Consider the following 22,303-nt stretch of genomic DNA (forward strand, 5'->3'; position numbering starts at 1 on the left):
CTGGTATATATGTCCCTTATCCTGGGCCCCATGCTGGCATATATGTCCCTTATCCTGGAATATATGTCCCTTATCCTGGGCCCCATGCTGGCATATATGTCCCTTATCCTGGAATAAATGTCACTTATCCTGGAATATATGTCCCTTATCCTGGGCCCCATCCTGGTATATAACCCCCATTCTGCTGCTGTTCTTTAATGCATAGAAAAAAATACTCACCTTCCCTCCGCTCCCCCGCCGCATGGCGTCTTCTTCTGAAGCCGGCAACTGACTTCAGCGTGCAAGTGACGGGAGCGCCTGACGTCACTGCCATGCGCCCCCAGTTACATGCACGCTGAAGTCAGCTGTTAGCCTCTGATTGGCCGGCAGCGTGTACTGCTGCGCACGGACCCGACGAGTCTGTGTGCCGCAATACACTTCAGCTGAATGTGCGTCCGAGGACACACATACAGCTGAAATTTGTGCAGTCATCAACGGGTTCCCCACCCTCACGGGCCTGGTTGCGGTCGTGACCTCTGTGGCCGCGGTCGTTACGCCCCTGGATACCATCCATATACATCTGAGTGACGTCCATTTTTCACGTACTTGTTTTGATCTGTTTTTCATGAATAGCACACTTACCCACTATTGTCTATGGGGCTGATCACACGTCCATTTTTTTTTACCAAATGTCCGCAAAAATAAAAAAGGGAGACAGGTCTGTTTGTGATATGATATGATTGTGATGAAATACCGGCCGGTGGGTGCAGCTCTCTGGTGCCCCCTTACCTCTCAGGTGAGTCAAGGTACTGCACCTAGAGTAAGTAGTGCCAGGAAGCTGCTACCAGCGGGGGAAAACACGGTGGTGTGTTGTCCCTTACACGTCACCAATCCGTGACGCCACGATACAGGCACAACTCTCTGGCGCCCCCTTTCCTCTCAGGTCAGTCAAGGTACTGCACCTAGAGTAAGTGGTCGCCGGAGAGGCCGTCCTGTAGCCCTCTGGGTATTTGAGGCCATCTGCAGCGAGGGCGGTATATATATTTCCCTGGCTGCGCCAGTAATATATATCCACACCTGCGACCGTCACTGCCAGCCTTCCTCAAATCCCCCAGATGGTATGCTGCCACCAGTTCTCGTTTGATACAAGCCCGGTCCGTTAATAGACTTGTATCGGGTCAGAAACCAACCCAGTAGCGCTTCAGCCAAGCGTTTCCGGACCAATGGATCCGTATATGCAGAGTAAAGGATACAGCCCACGATTAATTTATGATTTAATCGATTATAAGAATACACTAGATTACAAGGCTATACAACGGTATTTGGCCAGAATAAGAGATATAACAATTAGAAATACAAAACACAGGAATAACAACGATAAATCAGTTACCGTTCTTGTGGTGCAAGGGATGATTTGCTATCCCACAGGTTCAAGCTTAGTTGCAGTCATCCAGGCCTCAGTAGCACATGGCAAAGGTGCTCCTCCCACTCAGAGACCTGGACCCGACGTTAGGAGTTGTTCACATCATCTCCTGGGTCCAAACTGAGGGGGTTTCTGGCTGTCGGCTATACTAAAGTCCTGTCACGCCCACTCTTGGTGATGTCAGTTTACTAAGCCCCCCCCCCCCCCTACCAATGCCAGTTTTGGCTCCATTTGAGAAAAGTACCCATAACTTTCCCCGGGGTGATCTCATCATATCACCAGAGGTCTCGTCGTGATTCCACTCTTCTGGGGAAGCCATTGACTCTAAACATGCCTCCCCTGGGACCTTGTATATGGTTTTTCTAAATATATAGCTTTCCAGGCCCCTCATGGATTTATAAGTCCCATGATTGTGTCCGCGGGCACCTTCCCCACATGATACATTTTATTCGGGTTCCCTAACTTGTATCGTGTGGTTATGAATTGATAGTGTATCTGTAGCTTTTGGTGGCCATTTTCCACAAAGAAAGCACATGGTTCCTTGGGACAATGGAGAGGTTTGCAGGCTTGCACAAATGGTTTGCTTCTGGTTTCAAGTGACATCAAGGTGTTAATTACCCCCCTGGGGCCTAGCTGACTCTGTCCTGCTTGGACACAACAGAGCTGGCCCATCTATTTACCATATCAAAGAAGTTTCTTGACACTGATCTCCAGAGGTGGGGGCGAATTGCTCTGTTTACCAGGGGCTGGAGAATTGTGACATGGTAGGAGCTGTGTGAGGGATTTTTAGAAATGACAATAGGGAATATCTTCAGGTATGACGTATCATACCTAAGATGGCTGCTAACTTTCATGACACCTCCCCCTATAAGATGGCGCGAGGGGTTAACAAATTCCTGTGTTCTCCCATGCGTCCTTCTGCACCCTCCCCTTGCCGGGATAACCCGTCAGCGTTACCGTTGTCACGGCCTCTTCTGTGGCGAATGGAGAAGTGATACTGCTGGAGAGTGAGGCTCCAGCGTAGCAACCTTCCATTCGACCCACAGACCGTGTGTAACCAGCTGAGGGGGTTGTGGTCCATCTCCACGGTGAGATGGCTCCCGTACAAGTAGGGCTGCAGACGCTGCAGGGCCCATACAATTGCCAGGCATTCCTTTTCCACCGTGGAGTAGGCCACCTCCCGTGGCAGTAGCTTCCTGCTCAGGTACAAGACAGGATGTTCCTGGCCTGTCGTGTTGACCTGACTTAGCACAGCACCAAGGCCAAAGTCACTGCTGTCGGTCTGTACCACAAACTGCCGGTCGAAGTCGGCAGCTTAAAGTACAGGGGAGCTACTTAGGGCGGTCTTGAGTGCCCTGAAGGCTGTCTCGCAGGCGACAGTCCAGTCGACTGCGACAGGCAGCTTCTTCGTGGTGAGGTCCGTCAGGGGCTTGGCCAAGGTGCTATAGTGTGGAACGAACCTCCTGTAGTACCCGGCAGTCCCCAAGAAGGACAGCACCTGCTTTTTGGTCCTGGGGGTGGGCCAGGATGCGATGGCATCCACTTTTCCAGGTTCTGGCTTCAGAACACCCCCGCCTACCCGGTGACCCAGGTAGAGGACCTCACTCATGCCCAGCTGGCACTTTTCCGGCTTGATGGTCAAGCCTGCCCGGTGGATCCAACCGAGCACCTGTCGCAGGTGCTCTAGGTGATCCTCCCAGGTGGGACTGAAGACTGCAATATCGTCCAAGTACGCAGCCGCGTACCCTCCAAGTCCCTCAAGCAGCGTATTGACCATCCGCTGAAGAGTGGCAGGGGCATTCCTCATGCCGAATGACATCACCGTGGACTCGTATAGTCCGAAAGGGGTGATAAAGGCAGAGCGTTCCCTTGCCGCGGGGGTCAGGGGAATCTGCCAGTAACCCCAGCTCAGATCCATGATGGTCAGGTACTTGGCCCCAGCCATACGATCGAGCAGGTCATCGATGCGTGGTATGGGAAATGCATCGGGAACCGTCACCGCGTTGAGCCCCCGGTAGTCCACGCAGAACCGCGTAGTTCGGTCCTTTTTAGGAACGAGGACTACAGGTGAGGCCCAAGCGCTGTTGGATGTCTGGATCACCCCCAGCTTCAGCATCTCATCTATCTCTTGGCGCAGGTTTTCCTGCACCTCGAAAGAGACCCGATATGCTGAACGCCGGATCGGGGGGTGATCGCCGGTGACCACGTCGTGGACAGCCATCTCAGTCCTTCCGGGCAGGCTGCTGAACAGCTCCCGGAAGGAGTGCAGGGTGGCCTCCAGCTGGGACCATTGGTCCTCCGTGAGCTGGTGACCAACCCTCACATCCTCGATGGATCCACCCGCCTTGGCTTGGGCGAGCAGATCCAGGAGGGTCTCTACCTCTCCCTCCTCGGCAAGGTTGCACACTAGTTGGGCATACGCTTCCCGCTCATGATGAGCCTTCATCATGTTCACGTGGAAGGCCTTCCTCATTCCACGGGCGTGGTCCAGGGTGACCAGATAGGTGACGGCGTTGAGTTTCTGGTGCACGAGGTATGGACCTTCCCAGGCTGTCTGAAGCTTGTTCTGTGGTTCGGGGACCAGTACCCACACTTTTTGACCCACCTGGTAGGTCCTCTCACAAGCATTCTGGTTGTACCACCGCTTCTGGTCAGCCTGGGCCTGGGCCATATTGTCCTGCACCAGCTTTGCCAAGGCCATCATCCTGTCCCGGTGGCACACGACATACTCGAAGACCGACACCTCCGAGGTGGCTAAATCCCCTTCCCATGCTTCCTTCACCCGAGCCAGAGGTCCCCGTACACTTCGCCCGTACAGGAGCTCAAAGGGGGAGAACCCCGTTGAGGCCTGCGGAGCCTGCCAGTAAGCAAATAGTAGGTGCGGGAGAAGACGTTCCCAGTCGCTCCCGTAGGAGTCGGCGAACATCTTAAGCATCTGTTTCAAGGTGCCATTGAACCGCTCACACAGGCCATTAGTCTGTGGGTGATACGGGCTGGCCACCAGGTGTTGCACCTGTATTTGCTTACATAGGGACTCCATCAGCTCCGACATGAACTGGGTCCCCTGATCGGTGAGCATTTCCTGGGGAAATCCTACTCTGGAGAAGATCTCCAATAAGGCGGTTGCCACTTTGTCGGCCTTAGTGGACGACAAAACTACCGCTTCCGGGTACCGGGTGGCATAGTCTACTACAGTCAGTATGAAGCGTTTCCCGCGGGGGGCAGTGGGCAGGGGTCCCACGACATCCTCAGCCACCTCGAGAAAGGCTCTCCAATGATTGGCAGAGGTATCAGTGGGGCTTTGGAGCGCCGCCCCGACTTCCCCACCCTTTGACAGGTGACACACGACTTGCAGTAGGCCGTCGCCTCGGCTCCTATCCCAGGCCAGTAGAAATGCTGAGCTATCCTGGCCTTGGTTTTAGCAATCCCCAGGTGTCCGGCCATCGGAATCTCGTGTGCGAGCCGCAACAATTCCGCCCTGAACGGATAGGGTACCACTAACTGTCGGTCGCTGGGCCACGCCTCCGGTGAACCCTGCTGGACCGTCATCCGATACAGCCGTCCCTGGTCCCAGACCACATGCTCGCCGTCTAAGTCCTGGGGAGGCTGTGCCGCCCGCTCCTTGAGCGCTTTCAGGCTGTCGTCGGCTTCCAACGCAGCCCGAAACTCCTGACTCGATGGGGCAAGAATCGAAGAAACTGCCACATCTTCTGTCAGCACCTCCGGACATGTCTCCTGGCCGCTGTCTGACCCAGCTGCCACTTGGTCAGAAATGGGGAAGCCTTCGGACCTTTGCGAGGCTCTTTAGGGCTCCGGCGCTCCCACTCCTGGTGACAGCGGCTATGACCGCTGTGACCGTGGGTAGTGCCCGTTTCCCCTCGGTTTCTGACCAAGCCACCAGATCAGGCAGGCTTCCTAGGCCTGTCGACATCCCGGATGTGGGGAACTCCTGCTCTGCGGTCTTACCTGGCGGTTCCTCTCCTGGGACACCCCCACCCCCCATGGCTCGCTTTCCCCCCTGAAGAGGCCCTAGACTCAGCGGCCTGGATTCTCCTGGAAGCCCTACACTGCCGGTAGCAACCTTCCTCTCCATCGCTGAGCCTCCCTCTACAGGATCCTGCCCCCCTCCTCCCTCACCGGAGAACAAGAGGTCCCTGTGCGCTGGCTGAGCACCTCTGGGGGCATCCTCACCTTCCTCACCTGCTCTCACTAACAACCCTGTTTGTGTTGTGTCTGTGTGTGTGTTACTCTCAGGTTCCACTCCCTCCTCGTCCGCAGGAGACACACTCCATACAACATTATTGGCGTTAGAAGCAGATAAATCAAGACATTCTGGGGGAGCCGAACTTGGGGGTTCAGTGGGTACATACTGCGACACTAGCCGCCCCAAGTCGGTCCCTAATAAAACTTTTACGGGAATATTTGGTGTTACTCCCGCATCCCCCTCCCGGCACCCCAATCCAAATACACCATGGCAACGGGAAGTGCCGGCTCCACGCCTCCAATCCCGGAGACGGAAAGGGTCTTTCCCGGTACAAAGTCTTGAAGGGACACCACCTCAGGCTGTACAAGGGTTCGTTCAGCGCCAGTGTCCCGCAGTCCCATGACCGCAGAACGGCCTATGGTGATGGGTTGGATATTGTCCAGGGACCTACCACCACCCCCTCCCACACACAGAACATTGGGCGCTCTCTGGGACTGGGATGGGGCCTTTTAGTGCTGGGGACACTCAGCCCTAAAGTGTCCTGGCTTGTTGCAATGATGACAACGTCTTACGTCTGTTCCTTGCCTGGAGAGGGCAACAGGGGGATACACCCCTTGTGTTCTGGGGGCTGGGGAAACAGGGGCAGGATTGGGCTTACCCCCTCTCCAGGTGCTGCTGGCAGACTTCTTCGGCTCAGGTGCCCTGTTATTGGCATACTTATCTGCCAGGGCGGCTGTAGCAGAAGCCCCCGTTGGTTTTCGGTCACGGAGGAACTGTCAGAGGTCCTCCGGGCAGTTGCACAAGAACTGCTCCGTGACAAATAGTTCCTGGACCTCCTGGCGGGTAGTAAGCGCTAGACCCGAGGTCCAGTGCTCTGCGGCTCTCAACAGCGCCCGCATATGATCGGTCCAGGTGTCCTTGGGGCCACGCAGCAGGCTCTGGAACTTCTGGCGGTACGACTCCGGAGTGAGGTTGTACTGCAGGATCAGGGCCCGCTTGATGCTGTCGTAGTCCTGTACCTCCCCGGCAGGTAAGTCCCCCAAGGCATCCAGGGACTTACCCCTCAAACGGGGGGTCAGGTATCTTGTCCACTGATCCCGGGCCAGATGGTGTTGAAGGCAGGTCCTTTCGAATGCCAACAGAAAGGAGTCCAGGTCTCCATCTTTCTCAAGCAGGGGGAAGTCCTCGGATCGGACTTTACAGGTCTTCGCCTCCTGCTGTGCTGGAGGTGCTGGAAGGAATCCACACTGAGCCAGGTCCAGTTGATGTTTGCGCTCCGCATCTCGTTCTGCACGCTCCGCCTCTTCTATTCGCCGGCGTTCATCCATGAGGAGCCGAAAAGTGGCGGTGTCCCCAGACCGCTGACTGGCCAGGGCCAATTGCAGTAGGGCATCCATGCTGGACAGGCTGTGGTGGGCAGGTGGTGGGCAGTCCACTGCGGGACCGAGTACTGGGGTCTGGCTCCTTGAGGTGCCCGAGCTGAGCTCCTCCCCGCCATGAGTAACATTGTCCTCCCCCAACTGCTCACCGACCAAAGCATTGGTCTTCTTCTTCACCTTGTTCCTGGTGCCTTCCGCCATCTTGGTAACCTTGGGTCACTGACACCGCTGCAACCCTGAGTTTGCACACACCTTGTTATAATTTTTTTTACTCTGACCGTCTAGTGTTGGGGTGACCTTAAGACTCCAGCAGTGGAAATTACCACTGGCAGTCTTTAGTGTCTGTGAGTAGGGATCCCACGTACACTATACTCTGCAATCCCACTGCTCTACCACCAATGTGATGAAATGCCGGCCGGTGGGTGCAGCTCTCTGGCGCCCCCTTACCTCTCAGGTGAGTCAAGGTACTGCACCTAGAGTAAGTAGTGCCAGGAAGCTACTACCAGCGGGGGAAAACACGGTGGTGTGTTGTCCCTTACACGTCACCAATCCGTGACGCCACGATACAGGCACAACTCTCTGGCGCCCTCTTTCCTCTCAGGTCAGTCAAGGTACTGCACCTAGAGTAAGTGGTCGTCGGAGAGGCCGTCCTGTAGCCCTCTGGGTATTTGAGGCCCTCTGCAGCGAGGGCGGTATATATATTTCCCTGGCCGCGCCAGTAATACAGTCATATGAAAAAGTTTGGGCACCCCTATTAATCTTAAGCTTAATGTTTTATAAAAATTTGTGTTTTTGCAACAGCTATTTCAGTTTAATATATGTAATAACTGTTGGACACAGTAATGTTTCTGCCTTGAAATGAGGTTTATTGTACTAACAGAAAATGTGCAATCTGCATTCAAACAAAATTTGAAAGGTGCATAAGTATGGGCACCCTTATCATTTTCTTGTTTTAAATACTCCTACCTACTTTTTACTGACTTACTAAAGCACTTTTTTTGGTTTTGTAACCTCATGGAGCTTTGAACTTTATAGCCAGGTGTATGCAATCATGAGAAAAGCTACTTAAAGTGGCCACTTGCAAGTTGTTCTCCTGTTTGAATCTCCTCTGAAGAGTGGCATCATGTGCTCCTCAAAACAACTGTCAAATGATCTGAAAACAAAGATTATTCAACATAGTTGTTCAGGGGAAGCATACAAAAAGCTGTCTCAGAGATTTAACCTGTCAGTTTCCACTGTGAGGAACATAGTAAGGAAATGGAAGAACACAGGGACAGTTCTTGTTAAGGCCAGAAGTGGCAGGCCAAGAAAAACATCAGAAAGGCAGAGAAGAAGAATGGTGAGATCAGTCAAGGACAATCCTCAGACCAACTCCAGAGAGCTGCAGCATCAACTTGCTGCAGATGGTGTCACTGTGCATCGGTCAACTATACAAGGCACTTTGCACAAGGAGAAGCTGTATGGGAGAGTGATGCGAAAGAAGCCGTTTCTGCAAGCACGCCACAAACAGAGTTGGCTGAGGTATGCAAAAGCACATTTGGAGAAGCCAATTTCTTTTTGGAAGAAGGTGCTGTGGACTGATGAAATCAAGATTGAGTTATTTGGTCATACAAAAAGGCGTTATGCATGGTGGCAAAAAAACACAGCATTCCAAGAAAAACACTTGCTACCCACAGTAAAATTTGGTGGAGGTTCCATCATGCTTTGGGGCTGTGTGGTCAATGCTGGAACTGGGAATCTTGTTAAAGTTGAGGGACGCATGGATTCCACTCAGTATCAGCATATTCTTGACAATAGTGTTCAAGAATCAGTGATAAATATGAAGTTACAAAGTGGATGGATCTTTCAGCAAGACAATGATCCAAAACACCGCTCCAAATCTACTCAGGCATTCATGCAGAGGAACAACTACAATGTTCTGGAATGGCCATCCCAGTCCCCAGACCTGAATATCATTGAACATCTGTGGGATTATTTGAAGAGGGCTGTCCATGCTCGGCGACCATCAAACTTAACTGAACTGGAATTGTTTTGTAAAGAGGAATGGTCAAAAATACCTTCATCCAGGATCCAGGAACTCATTAAAAGCTACAGGAAGCGACTAGAGGCTGTTATTTTTGCAAAAGGAGGATCTACTAACTATTAATGTCACTTTTCTGGTGAGGTGCCCATACTTATGCACCTGTCAAATTTTGTTTGAATGCAGATTGCACATTTTCTGTTAGTACAATGAACCTCATTTCAAGGCAGAAACATTACTGTATCCAACAGTTATTACATATATCAAACTGAAATAGCTGTTGCAAAAACACCAATTTTTATAGAACATTAAGCTTAAGATTAATAGGGGTGCCCAAACTTTTTCATATGACTGTATATATCCACACGTCCAACCTTTACTGCCAGCCTTCCTCAAATCCCCCAGATGGTATGCTGCCACCAGTTCTCGTTTGATACAAGCCCGGTCCGTTAATAGACTTGTATCGGGTCAGGAACCAACCCAGTAGCGTTTCAGCCAAGCGTTTCCGAACCAATGGATTCGTATATGCAGAGTAAAGGATACAGCCCACGATTAATTTATGATTTAATCGATTATAAGAATACACTAGATTACAAAGCTATACTATTAGCTATACAACGGTATTTGGCCAGAATAAGAGATATAACAATTAGGAATACAAAACACAGGAATAACAACGATAAATCAGTTACCGTTCTTGTGGTGCAATGGAGGATTTGCTATCCCACAGGTTCAAGCTTAGTTGCAGTCATCCAGGCCTCAGTAGCACATGGCAAAGGTGCGCCTCCCACTCAGAGACCTGGACCCGACGTTAGGAGTTGTTCACATCATCTCCTGGGTCCAAACTGAGGGGGTTTCTGGCTGTCGGCTATACTAAAGTCCTGTCACGCCTACTCTTGGTAATGTCAGTTTACTAAGCCCCGCCCCCCCCCCCCCCCCCCCCACCAATGCCAGTTTTGGCTCCATTTGGGAAAAGTACCCATAACTTTCCCTGGGGTGATCTCATCGTATCACTAGAGGTCTCGTCGTGATCCCACTCTTCTGGGGAAGCCATTGACTCTAAACATGCGTCCCCTGGGACCTTGTATATGGTTCTTCTAAATATCTAGCTTTCCAGGCCCCTCATGGATTTATAAGTCCCATGATTGTGTCCGCGGGCACCTTCCCCACATGATATATTTTATTCGGGTTCCCTAACTTGTATCGTGTGGTTATGAATTGATAGTGTATCTGTAGCTTTTGGTGCCCATTTTCCACAAAGAAAGCACATGGTTCCTTGGGACAATGGAGAGGTTTGCAGGCTTGCACAAATGGTTTGCTTCTGGTTTCGAGTGACATCAAGGTGTTAATTCCCCCCCTGGGGACTAGCTGACTCTGTCCTGCTTGGACACAACAGAGCTGGCTCATCTATTTACCACATCAAAGAAGTTCCTTGAGACTGATCTCCAGAGGTGGGGGCGAGTTGCTCTGTTTACCAGGGGCTGGAGAATTGTGACATGGTAGGGGCTGTGTGAGGGATTTTTAGAAATGACAATAGGGAAAATCTTCAGGTATGACATATAATGCCTAAGATGGCGGCTAACTTTCATGACACCCCCGTTCTGCTGCTGTTCTTTAATGCATAGAAAAAAATACTCACCTTCCCTCCGCTCCCCCGCCGCATGGCGTCTTCTTCTGAAGCCGGCAGCTGACTTCAGTGTGCAAGTGACGGGAGCGCCTGACGTCACTGCCATGCGCCCCCAGTTACATGCACGCTGACGTCAGCTGTTAGCCTCTGATTGGCCGGCAGCGTGTACGGCTGCGCACGGACCCGACGAGTCTGTGTGCCGCAATACAATTCAGCTGAATGTGCGTCCGAGGACACACATACAGCTGAAATTTGTGCAGTCATCAACGGGTTCCCCACCCTCACGGGCCTGGTTGTGGTCGTGACCTCTGTGGCCGCGGTCGTTACGCCCCTGGATACCATCCATATACATCTGAGTGACGTCCATTTTTCACGTACTTGTTTTGATCTGTTTTTCATGAATAGCACACTTACCCACTATTGTCAATGGGGCTGATCACACGTCCATTATTTTTTTTTTTTACCAAATGTCCGCAAAAATTAAAAAGGGAGACAGGTCTGTTTGTGATATGATATGATTGTGATGAAATGCCGGCTGGTGGGTGCAGCTCTCTGGCGCCCCCTTACCTATCAGGTGAGTCAAGGTACTGCACCTAGAGTAAGTAGTGCCAGGAAGCTGCTACCAGCGGGGGAAAACACGGTGGTGTGTTGTCCCTTACACGTCACCAATCCGTGACGCCACGATACAGGCACAACTCTCTGGCGCCCCCTTTCCTCTCAGGTCAGTCAAGGTACTGCACCTAGAGTAAGTGGTCGCCGGAGAGGCCGTCCTGTAGCCCTCTGGGTATTTGAGGCCCTCTGCAGCGAGGGCGGTATATATATTTCCCTGGCTGCGCCAGTAATATATATCCACACCTGCAACCGTCACTGCCAGCCTTCCTCAAATCCCCCAGATGGTATGCTGCCACCAGTTCTCGTTTGATACAAGCCCGGTCCGTTAATAGACTTGTATCGGGTCAGGAACAAACCCAGTAGCGCATCAGCCGGCGGCTAACTTTCATGACACCTCCCCCTATAAGATGGCGCGAGGGGGTAACAAATTCCTGTGTTCTCCCATGCGTCCTTCTGCACCCTCCCCTTGCCGGGATAACCCGTCAGCGTTACCGTTGTCACGGCCTCTTCTGTGGCGAATGGAGAAGTGATAGTGCTGTAGAGTGAGGCTCCAGCGTAGCAACCTTCCATTCGACCCAGAGACCGTGTGTAACTAGCTGAGGGGGTTGTGGTCCATCTCCACGGTGAAATGGCTCCCGTACAAGTAGGGCTGCAGACGCTGGAGGGCCCATACAATTGCCAGGCATTCCTTTTCCACCCTGGAGTAGGCCACCTCCCGTGGCAGTAGCTTCCTGCTCAGGTACAAGACAGGATGTTCCTGGCCTGTCGTGTTGACCTGACTTAACACAGCACCAAGGCCAAAGTCACTGGTGTCGATCTGTACCACAAACGGCCGGTCGAAGTCGGCAGCTTGAAGTACAGGGGAGCTACTTAGGGCGATCTTGAGTGCCCTGAAGGCTGTCTCACAGGCGACAGTCCAGTCGACTGCGACAGGCAGCTTCTTCTTGGTGAGGTCCGTCAGGGGCTTGGCCAAGGTGCTATAGTGTGGAACGAACCTCCTGTAGTACCTGGCAGTCCCCAAGAAGGACAGCACCTGCTTTTTGGTCCTGGGGGTGGGCCAGGATACGATGGCATCCACTTTTCCAGGTTCTGGCTTCAGAACACCCCCGCCTACCCGGTGACCCAGGTAGAGGACCTCACTCATGCCCAGCTGGCACTTTTCCGGCTTTATGGTCAAGCCTGCCCAGTGGATCCGACCGAGCACCTGCCGCAGGTGCTCTAGGTGATCCTCCCAGGTGGGACTGAAGACTGCAATATCGTCCAGGTACGCAGCCGCGTACCCTCCAAGTCACTCAAGCAGCGTATTGACCATCCGCTGAAGAGTGGCAGGGGCATTCCTCATGCCGAATGACATCACCGTGGGCTCGTATAGTCCGAAAGGGGTGATAAAGGCAGAGCGTTCCCTTGTCGCGGGGGTCAGGGGAATCTGCCAGTATCCCCAGCTCAGATTCATGATGGTCAGGTACTTGGCCCCAGCCATACGATCGAGCAGGTCATCGATGCGTGGTATTGGAAACGCATCGGGGACCGTCACCGCGTTGAGCCCCCGGTTATCCACGCAGAACCGCGTAGTTCGGTCCTTTTTAGGAACGAGGACTACAGGTGAGGCCCAAGCGCTGTTGGATGCCTGGATCACCCCCAGCTTCAGCATCTCGTCTATCTATTGGCGCAGGTTTTCCTGCACCTCGAAAGAGACCCGATATGCTGAACGCCGGATCGGGAGGTGATCGCCGGTGACCACATCGTGGACAGCCATCTCAGTCCTTCCGGGCAGGCTGCTGAACAGCTCCCGGAAGGAGTGCAGGGTGGCCTCCAGCTGGGACCATTGGTCCTCAGTGAGCTGGTGACCAACCCTCACATCCTCGATGGATCCACCCGCCTTGGCTTGGGCGAGCAGATCCAGGAGTGTCTCTACCTCTCCCTCCTCGGCAAGGTTGCACACTAGTTGGGCATACGCTTCCCGCTCATGATGAGCCTTCATCATGTTCACGTGGAAGGCACTCCTCCTTCCACGGGCGTGGTCCAGCGTGACCAGATAGGTGACGGCGTTGAGTTTCTGGTGCACGAGGTATGGACCTTCCCAGGCTGTCTGAAGCTTGTTCTGTGGTAAGGGGACCAGTACCCACACTTTTTGACCCACCTGGTAGGTCCTCTCACAAGCATTCTGGTCGTACCACCGCTTCTGGTCAGCCTGGGCCTGGGCCATATTGTCCTGCACCAGCTTTGCCAAGGCCATCATCCTGTCCCGGTGGCGCACGACATACTCGATGACCGACACCTCCGAGGAGGCTAAATCCCCTTCCCATGCTTCCTTCACCAGAGCCAGGGGTCCCCGTACACGTCGCCCGTACAGGAGCTCAAAGGGGGAGAACCCCGTTGAGGCCTGCGGAGCCTCCCAGTAAGCAAATAGCAGGTGCGGGAGAAGACGTTCCCAGTCGCTCCCGTAGGAGTCGGCGAACATCTTAAGCATCTGTTTCAAGGTGCCATTGAACCGCTCACACAGGCCATTAGTTTGTGGGTGATACGGGCTGGCCACCAGGTGTTGCACCTGTATTTGGGGAAATCCTACTCTGGAGAAGATCTCCAATAAGGCGGTTGCCACTTTGTCGGCCTTAGTGGACGACAAAACTACCGCTTCCGGGTAACGGGTGGCATAGTCTACTACAGTCAGTATGAAGCGTTTCCCGCAGGGGGCCAGTGGGCAGGGGTCCCACGAGATCCACAGCCACCCTCGAGAAAGGCTCTCCAATGATTGGCAGAGGTATCAGTGGGGCTTTGGAGCGCCCCCCCGACTTCCCCACCCTCTGACAGGTGACACACGACTTGCAGTAGGCCGTCGCCTCGGCTCCTTCCCAGGCCACTAGAAATGCTGAGCTATCCTGGCCTTGGTTTTAGCGATCCCCAGGTGTCCAGCCATCGGAATCTCGTGTGCGAGCCGCAACAATTCCGCCCTGAACGGATAAGGTACCACTAACTGTCGGTCGCTGGGCCACGCCTCCGGTGAACCCTGCTGGACCGTCATCCGGTACAGCCGTCCCTGGTCCCAGACCACATGCTCGCCGTCTGAGTCCTAGGGAGGCTGTGCCGCCCGCTCCTTGAGCGCTTTCAGGCTGTCGTCGGCTTCCAACGCAGCCCAAAACTCCTGACTCGATGGGGCAAGAATCGAAGAAACTGCCACATCTTCCGTCAGCACCTCCGGACATGTCTCCTGGCCGCTGTCTGACCCAGCTGCCACTTGGTCAGAAATGGGGAAGCCTTCGGACCTTTGCGAGGCTCCTTGGGCTCCGGTGCTCCCACTCCTGGTGACAGCGGCTATGACCGCTGTGACCGTGGGTAGTGCCCGCTTCCCCTTGGTTTCTGACCAAACCACCAGATCAGGCAGGCTTCCTAGGCCTGTTGACATCCCGGATGTGGGGAACTCCTGCTCTGGGGTCTTACCTGGCGGTTCCTCTCCTGGGACACCCCCACCCCCCATGGCTCGCTTCCCCCCCTGAAGAGGCCCTAGACTCAGTGGCCTGGATTCTCCTGGAAGCCCTACACTGCCGGTAGCAACCTTCCTCTCCATCCCTCAGCCTCCCTCTACAGGATCCTGCCCCCCTCCTCCCTCACCGGAGAACAAGAGGTCCCTGTGCTCTGGCTGAGCACCTCTGGGGGCATCCTCACCTTCCTCACCTGCTCTCACTAACAACCCTGTTTGTGTTGTGTCTGTGTGTGTGTTACTCTCAGGTTCCACTCCCTCCTCGTCCGCAGGAGACACACTCCATACAACATTATTGGCGTTAGAAGCAGATAAATCAAGACATTCTGGGGGAGCCGAACTTGGGGGTTCAATGGGTGCATACTGTGACACTAGCCGCCCCAAGTCGGTCCCTAATAAAACGTTTGTGGGATTATTTGGTGTTACTCCCACCTCCCGCATCCCCCTCCCGGCACCCCAATCCAAATACACCATGGCAACGGGAAGTGCCGGCTCCACGCCTCCAATCCCGGAGACGGAAAGGGTCTTTCCCGGTACAAAGTCTTGAGGGGACACCACCTCAGGCCGAACAAGGGTTCGTTCAGCGCCAGTGTCCCGCAGTCCCATGACCGCAGAACGGCCTATGGTGATGGGTTGGATATTGTCCAGGGACCTACCACCACCCCCTCCCACACACAGAACATTGGGCGCTCTCTGGGACTGGGATGGGGCCTTTTAGTGCTGGGGACACTCAGCCCTAAAGTGTCCTGGCTTGTTGCAATGATGACAACGTCTTACGTCTGTTCCTTGTGTAGCACCCTGAGGATTCGGCTGCTACAGGGGTATTGCACCTCAACCCAGAGGTGTGATATTCCACTCCCGGGTAAGGATGGAGTGTGGAACTGAGCTCGGTAGGCTGCATGCACTACACACATCCCATTTCCGAGGAGCAGACCGACGGTACTCCCACTTAGAAATGTGCAGGTACGACCGAGTCTGTTCCTGGCTGGAGTGGGAGGGGGGGTGGTACATCCCAAGTAGTGTAGGGGCAGATAGGGGGAGCAGCCTGGGTAAAGTTAGGAGCTCATTGGGTGCTGGTCACCTGAGCTCACACATAGAGGGTGTATATAAGGTGGGCACCAACTAAGAACAGGGTCAGATGCAGAGAACAAGTCAGGAGCAGAGGAGAAGAAAGACCCAGAGTGAGAGAGGAGAAGAGAGAGACCCAGAGGCACAGAAGAACAGGACTCTAAGATCCCAAATTAAAACCCCGGGTGAAGAGTCGGCATCAGGGTACCGGAACCCAAGCTGGTGGGGGTAAAAACATTCCCCAGCCAGAGACCGGAGACCGTGGGCAGCGTTTGCCACGGTCACCCACCACATCCACCCCGAAGGCACACCACATGAAGGGTCAGGGAGTCCAAGGCCAAGGGTGTCCCAACAGAAGGCCCGAGGGAGCTGGACCTAGGTGGATCACTGGTGGGGACGGCCAGAGAACGGGACAGAAGGAGAGCTCAGGGCCACGCTCCGGACTTGTTTGGGGGTTGGCTGGATCCAGGACCTGGTGGACGCAGCACGGCTCGGGTGGTCACTCGGAGCTGGAGTGACCAGTACAACATCTGCAGTAAGTAAACACCCTTAACTGCACAACCCGACTCTGTCTTCACTGCCGTCTGTACTGCACCACCACAATCCCCATCCTCTGCACCTGTCCCCCCTGAGGCTATACCCCACCCGTTGGGGGTTATATCATCACAAGCTGCACCTGCACCATCAGCCTCAGCGGACCCTGCTGCAGCGGCGGCCACAGTGACCGCATCACAACGGGTGGCGTAGTCGACACAAAAGAACTCTTAATAACATCTGTAGGACTGCCACATAACACTGAGCTTGACGCCCTGGGCACGGGCCGGGTCACAGCCGCTCGGAGACTACAACCCCCCATCTGATCCGGTGCCGGGTATTCCCCTCAAAAAGGAATATGTCCCAGGGGGCGCGTCTACTTTGGCGTAGTCGGCAGGATTACGTGCCCGCAACACCCGGGTACTGCGTGCCTGAAGAAAAGTGCAAGTTTACCTCAGAAAGAAGTCTCCCGCCGGTTCCGGAGGGTCCACGCCATCGGACCCCATCACAGGTCGTTTCCCGCCGATTGTCCGCCATTTCCAGCTTGTTCCCGCCATCTGCAGAGTTTCCCGCCACTGGGCGACGCTTCCCGCCAAATCCGAAGATTTCCCGCCTTGGAAGAGCAGCGGACGCCATTATGGGCGTGCCAAAGGAGGGCAAGAGGCCGCCTCCCATCGTGGGCCGGGACAGAAAATGGCGCCAAAAGTGGAAACCGCCCCCACCAACAGAGACTGTGATGCTGGAGGTGTCTGTCAGCGTGAAAGAACTACCCCTGGAGCTGACAGTCACCGAGTTGCCCCGGGACCGCCCTCGAAGTGGGAGGAGACGAAAGAAAAGAACGAAGATGGGTGCCGCCTGGAGCAGTCTGGAGCGAGCGCACCCGGAGGCAGGAAGCCTGGAGAGGAGCAGCAGAAAAGCTCACCCGGAGATGTCCAGAGAGCAGAGCAGCACCGGCCCGCTGGCCAGGAGCCTGCTGGAAGAAGAGCAGAGCAGCACCGACCCGTTGGTCAGGAGCCTGCTAGACACCACGACTCCACTAGGCCTAGTGGAGGTCCTTGCACAGCTCCCCCGAGACCGGGAGTGTGCACAGACTGCCCTGGAGGGCCTCGCACGGAGGATGGCCCGGGTACAGCGCGAGATATTGGCGGAATGGAGCCGGGAGATGGCCCAGCAAGCTGAAACCAAGACCCGGAGCACGCCAGCCAAGATGAGGAGACAGACCGCCTCTGAGGATGGCGCGGGAGGACCAAAGGCCGGAGACGGCGCCGAGAAGGGAGCCGAACGCATGGAGGCAGGTAAAGGGGACGTCTATACCCCAAGCCGGGACACCGCCCACCTGCCCCAGCTCCCCGTCGCAGAGCCCGAAAGTCCCCCTGCTGTGCCCGAAAACGCCATGTCACCGACGCAGACTAGGCCCCAACCGGAAGCCGCCGCCGCGACCCCTGTGACGTCACACGCCTCGACCCCGAGCGTGACCAAGCAGGAAGTACCAACAGCCTGGTCGCAAGGCCTAGTACCCCCGGGCGCCGCATCACCAACAGCGCCCCCTACCTCCGCGGAGCCTCCGGCCTGGCCGCAAGGCCAGGTAGCCCAGGGTGCCGCCGTCCTAACGGTGCCCTTCACCTTCCAGGTGCCCCAGGCCTGGCCGCAAGGCCTGGGCAACCCGGGCGCCACCACCACCGCGCCCGCACCCGTAAAACCAAGGGTGCCGCGTCTGGGAGAGGACTTGTTTGCCCAGCACACGTGGCCGGACGGGCAGCCTTTCATCTGGCCCCAGAAGTATTATGAACTGGAGCACCAGAGGAGAGTTGGGGCCATGTGTGCACCCCTGATTCCGGCTCCGAAGCCCGTGATAAGGATCTCGCCTCCTCTGGAAGAAGCCCAATTTGAGTGGGACCCCACCGGAGAAGACCTAATGGGGTTCACTCAGGAAACCAGGGCAGCTGCAGCAGAGCGTGCTGAGTGTTGCCGACAGCAGCTCGAAGAGTTTGCGAGGGAGCGGAGAGAGAGGCGGGTCCGGGAGCAACAGGCCCAAGTACGGAGCGCCGAGCAGAAGAGTCGAACCAGGAGGGACCCCCGTGCAGCGCATTGTCCCCGCACCATCGGGACAGTGATCAAGTTCAACCAGCAGCATGGGTGGGGCTTCATCAGAGACCACAACACCTCCGGCGACGTTTTTGTAACGCGCAGAGACGTTGAGTCCCATCTGCCGGAGGGTCACAGAGGTCGTGACCTCTACATCGGAGACGAGGTCACCTTCACCCGGCACAAGTGTGCCAAAGGACCTTACGCCCTCCACGTACACCGCCTGACGGAGGAGGAGTTGCGGTGCGAGGAGGAGGAGCAAGAGGACCCGGACGGGTCTGAAGTTACCACCAGCTACAAGCAAAGAGCAGGAGGAAGACGCCGTTGAGTGCGGCAGAGCAGGTGCTGTAAATAAGTTACCCGATCGGGGTATAAAGAAACTGAAACTGTTGTTGCTAATATAGTCCCCGTTGGGACCAGCTGAGTGAACTGTTCACCCGTTAACCCCTTAATCCCACAGGCTGAGGACTGTGAGCAGCCATTCCCTTTCCCTCCTTACCTGGCCGAGGACTGAGAGCGGCCAACTTCCCCTGTATATAGTTGCGCGTCCTAAAGCGCCCCCTACCGGTTTTATAGAAAACCAGTTTTTCTAAGAGACTGTCGCGCTTTTCCCGGACACACGTTGCACAGTGTCCGGAGGAGGAGGAACCAGAAACAAGAGACGACGAGAATGTTATATGAAAAGTTTTATATAATGTTTTATATGTTTTATATGTTCATATGAAAAATTTGTATGTTTTGGAGATGTTTTATGTCTTACAGCCCGAGGACGTGCTGTGATTTACCAGGGGGGAATGTAGCACCCTGAGGATTCGGCTGCTACAGGGGTATTGCACCTCAACCCAGAGGTGTGATATTCCACTCCCGGGTAAGGATGGAGTGTGGAACTGAGCTCGGTGGGCTGCATGCACTACACACATCCCATTTCCGAGGAGCAGACCGACGGTACTCCCACTTAGAAATGTGCAGGTACGACCGAGTCTGTTCCTGGCTGGAGTGGGAGGGGGGGTGGTACATCCCAAGTAGTGTAGGGGCAGATAGGGGGAGCAGCCTGGGTAAAGTTAGGAGCTCATTGGGTGCTGGTCACCTGAGCTCACACATAGAGGGTGTATATAAGGTGGGCACCAACTAAGAACAGGGTCAGATGCAGAGAACAAGTCAGGAGCAGAGGAGAAGAAAGACCCAGAGTGAGAGAGGAGAAGAGAGAGACCCAGAGGCACAGAAGAACAGGACTCTAAGATCCCAAATTAAAACCCCGGGTGAAGAGTCGGCATCAGGGTACCGGAACCCAAGCTGGTGGGGGTAAAAACATTCCCCAGCCAGAGACCGGAGACCGTGGGCAGCGTTTGCCACGGTCACCCACCACATCCACCCCGAAGGCACACCACATGAAGGGTCAGGGAGCCCAAGGCCAAGGGTGTCCCAACAGAAGGCCCGAGGGAGCTGGACCTAGGTGGATCACTGGTGGGGACGGCCAGAGAACGGGACAGAAGGAGAGCTCAGGGCCACGCTCCGGACTTGTTTGGGGGTTGGCTGGATCCAGGACCTGGTGGACGCAGCACGGCTCGGGTGGTCACTCGGAGCTGGAGTGACCAGTACAACATCTGCAGTAAGTAAACACCCTTAACTGCACAACCCGACTCTGTCTTCACTGCCGTCTGCACTGCACCACCACAACCCCCATCCTCTGCACCTGTCCCCCCTGAGGCTATACCCCACCCGTTGGGGGTTATATCATCACAAGCTGCACCTGCACCATCAGCCTCAGCGGACCCTGCTGCAGCGGCGGCCACAGTGACCGCATCACAACGGGTGGCGTAGTCGACACAAAAGAACTCTTAATAACATCTGTAGGACTGCCACATAACACTGAGCTTGACGCCCTGGGCACGGGCCGGGTCACAGCCGCTCGGAGACTACAACCCCCCATCTGATCCGGTGCCGGGTATTCCCCTCAAAAAGGAATATGTCCCAGGGGGCGCGTCACTTGCCTGGAGAGGGCAACAGGGGGATACACCCCTTGTGTTCTGGGGGCTGGGGAAACAGGGGCAGGATTGGGCTTACCCCCTCTCCAGGTGCTGCTGGCAGACTTCTTCGGCTCAGGTGCCCTGTTATTGGCATACTTATCTGCCAGGGCGGCTGTAGCAGAAGCCCCTGTTGGTTTTCGGTCACGGAGGAACTGTCAGAGGTCCTCCGGGCAGTTGCACAAGAACTGCTCCGTGACAAATAGTTCCTGGACCTCCTGGCGGGTAGTAAGCGCTAGACCCGAGGTCCAGTGCTCTGCGGCTCTCAACAGCGCCCGCATATGATCGGTCCAGGTGTCCTTGGGGCCACGCAGCAGGCTCTGGAACTTCTGGCAGTACGACTCCGGAGTGAGGTTGTACTGCAGGATTAGAGCCCGCTTGATGCTGTCGTAGTCCTGTACCTCCCCGGCAGGTAAGTCCCCCAAGGCATCCAGGGACTTACCCCTCAAACGGGGGGTCAGGTATCTTGCCCACTGATCCCGGGCCAGATGGTGTTGAAGGCAGGTCCTTTCGAATGCCAACAGAAAGGAGTCCAGGTCTCCATCTTTCTCAAGCAGGGGGAAGTCCTCGGATCGGACTTTACAGGTCTTCGCCTCCTGCTGTGCTGGAGGTGCTGGAAGGAATCCACACTGAGCCAGGTCCAGTTGATGCTTGCGCTCCGCATCTCGTTCTGCACGCTCCGCCTCTTCTATTCGCCGGCGTTCATCCATGAGGAGCCGAAAAGTGGCGGTGTCCCCAGACCGCTGACTGGCCAGGGCCAATTGCAGTAGGGCATCCATGCTGGACAGGCTGTGGTGGGCAGGTGGTGGGCAGTCCACTGCGGGACCGAGTACTGGGGTCTGGCTCCTTGAGGTGCCCGAGCTGAGCTCCTCCCCGCCATGAGTAACATTGTCCTCCCCCAACTGCTCACCGACCAAAGCATTGGTCTTCTCCTTCACCTTGTTCCTGATGCCTTCCGCCATCTTGGTAACCTTGGGTCACTGACACCGCTGCAACCCTGAGTTTGCACACACCTTGTTATAATTTTTTTACTCTGACCATCTAGTGTTGGGGTGACCTTAAGACTCCAGCAGTGGAAATTACCACTGGCAGTCTTTATTGTCTGTGAGTAGGGATCCCACGTACACTATACTCTGCAATCCCACTGCTCAACCACCAATGTGATGAAATGCCGGCCGGAGGGTGCAGCTCTCTGGCGCCCCCTTACCTCTCAGGTGAGTCAAGGTACTGCACCTAGAGTAAGTAGTGCCAGGAAGCTACTACCAGCGGGGGAAAACACGGTGGTGTGTTGTCCCTTACACGTCACCAATCCGTGACGCCACGATACAGGCACAACTCTCTGGCGCCCCCTTTCCTCTCAGGTCAGTCAAGGTACTGCACCTAGAGTAAATGGTCGTCGGAGAGGCCGTCCTGTAGCCCTCTGGGTATTTGAGGCCCTCTGCAGCGAGGGCGGTATATATATTTCCCTGGCCGCACCAGTAATATATATCCACACGTCCGACCGTCACTGCCAGCCTTCCTCAAATCCCCCAGATGGTATGCTGCCACCAGTTCTCGTTTGATACAAGCCCGGTCCGTTAATAGACTTGTATCGGGTCAGGAACCAACCCAGTAGCGTTTCAGCCAAGCGTTTCCGGACCAATGGATTCGTATATGCAGAGTAAAGGATACAGCCCACGATTAATTTATGATTTAATCGATTATAAGAATACACTAGATTACAAAGCTATACTATTAGCTATACAACGGTATTTGGCCAGAATAAGAGATATAACAATTAGGAATACAAAACACAGGAATAACAACGATAAATCAGTTACCGTTCTTGTGGTGCAAGGGAGGATTTGCTATCCCACAGGTTCAAGCTTAG

General features: G+C 54.9%; 1 protein-coding gene across 1 annotated transcript in view; it reads left to right on the top strand.

The window, feature by feature from the left end:
• The window catches only part of LOC141172635 (myelin protein zero-like protein 2), a 50,128-nt gene that overhangs the window by 1,284 nt on the left and 26,541 nt on the right, over positions 1-22,303 (top strand). The gene's annotated exons all lie outside the window — the stretch shown is intronic.

The sequence above is a fragment of the Phyllobates terribilis genome, unplaced genomic scaffold, assembly GCF_046119375.1.
Source record: "Phyllobates terribilis strain yellow unplaced genomic scaffold, ASM4611937v1 Scaffold_12__6_contigs__length_324123572, whole genome shotgun sequence".
Classification (NCBI taxonomy): domain Eukaryota; kingdom Metazoa; phylum Chordata; class Amphibia; order Anura; family Dendrobatidae; genus Phyllobates; species Phyllobates terribilis.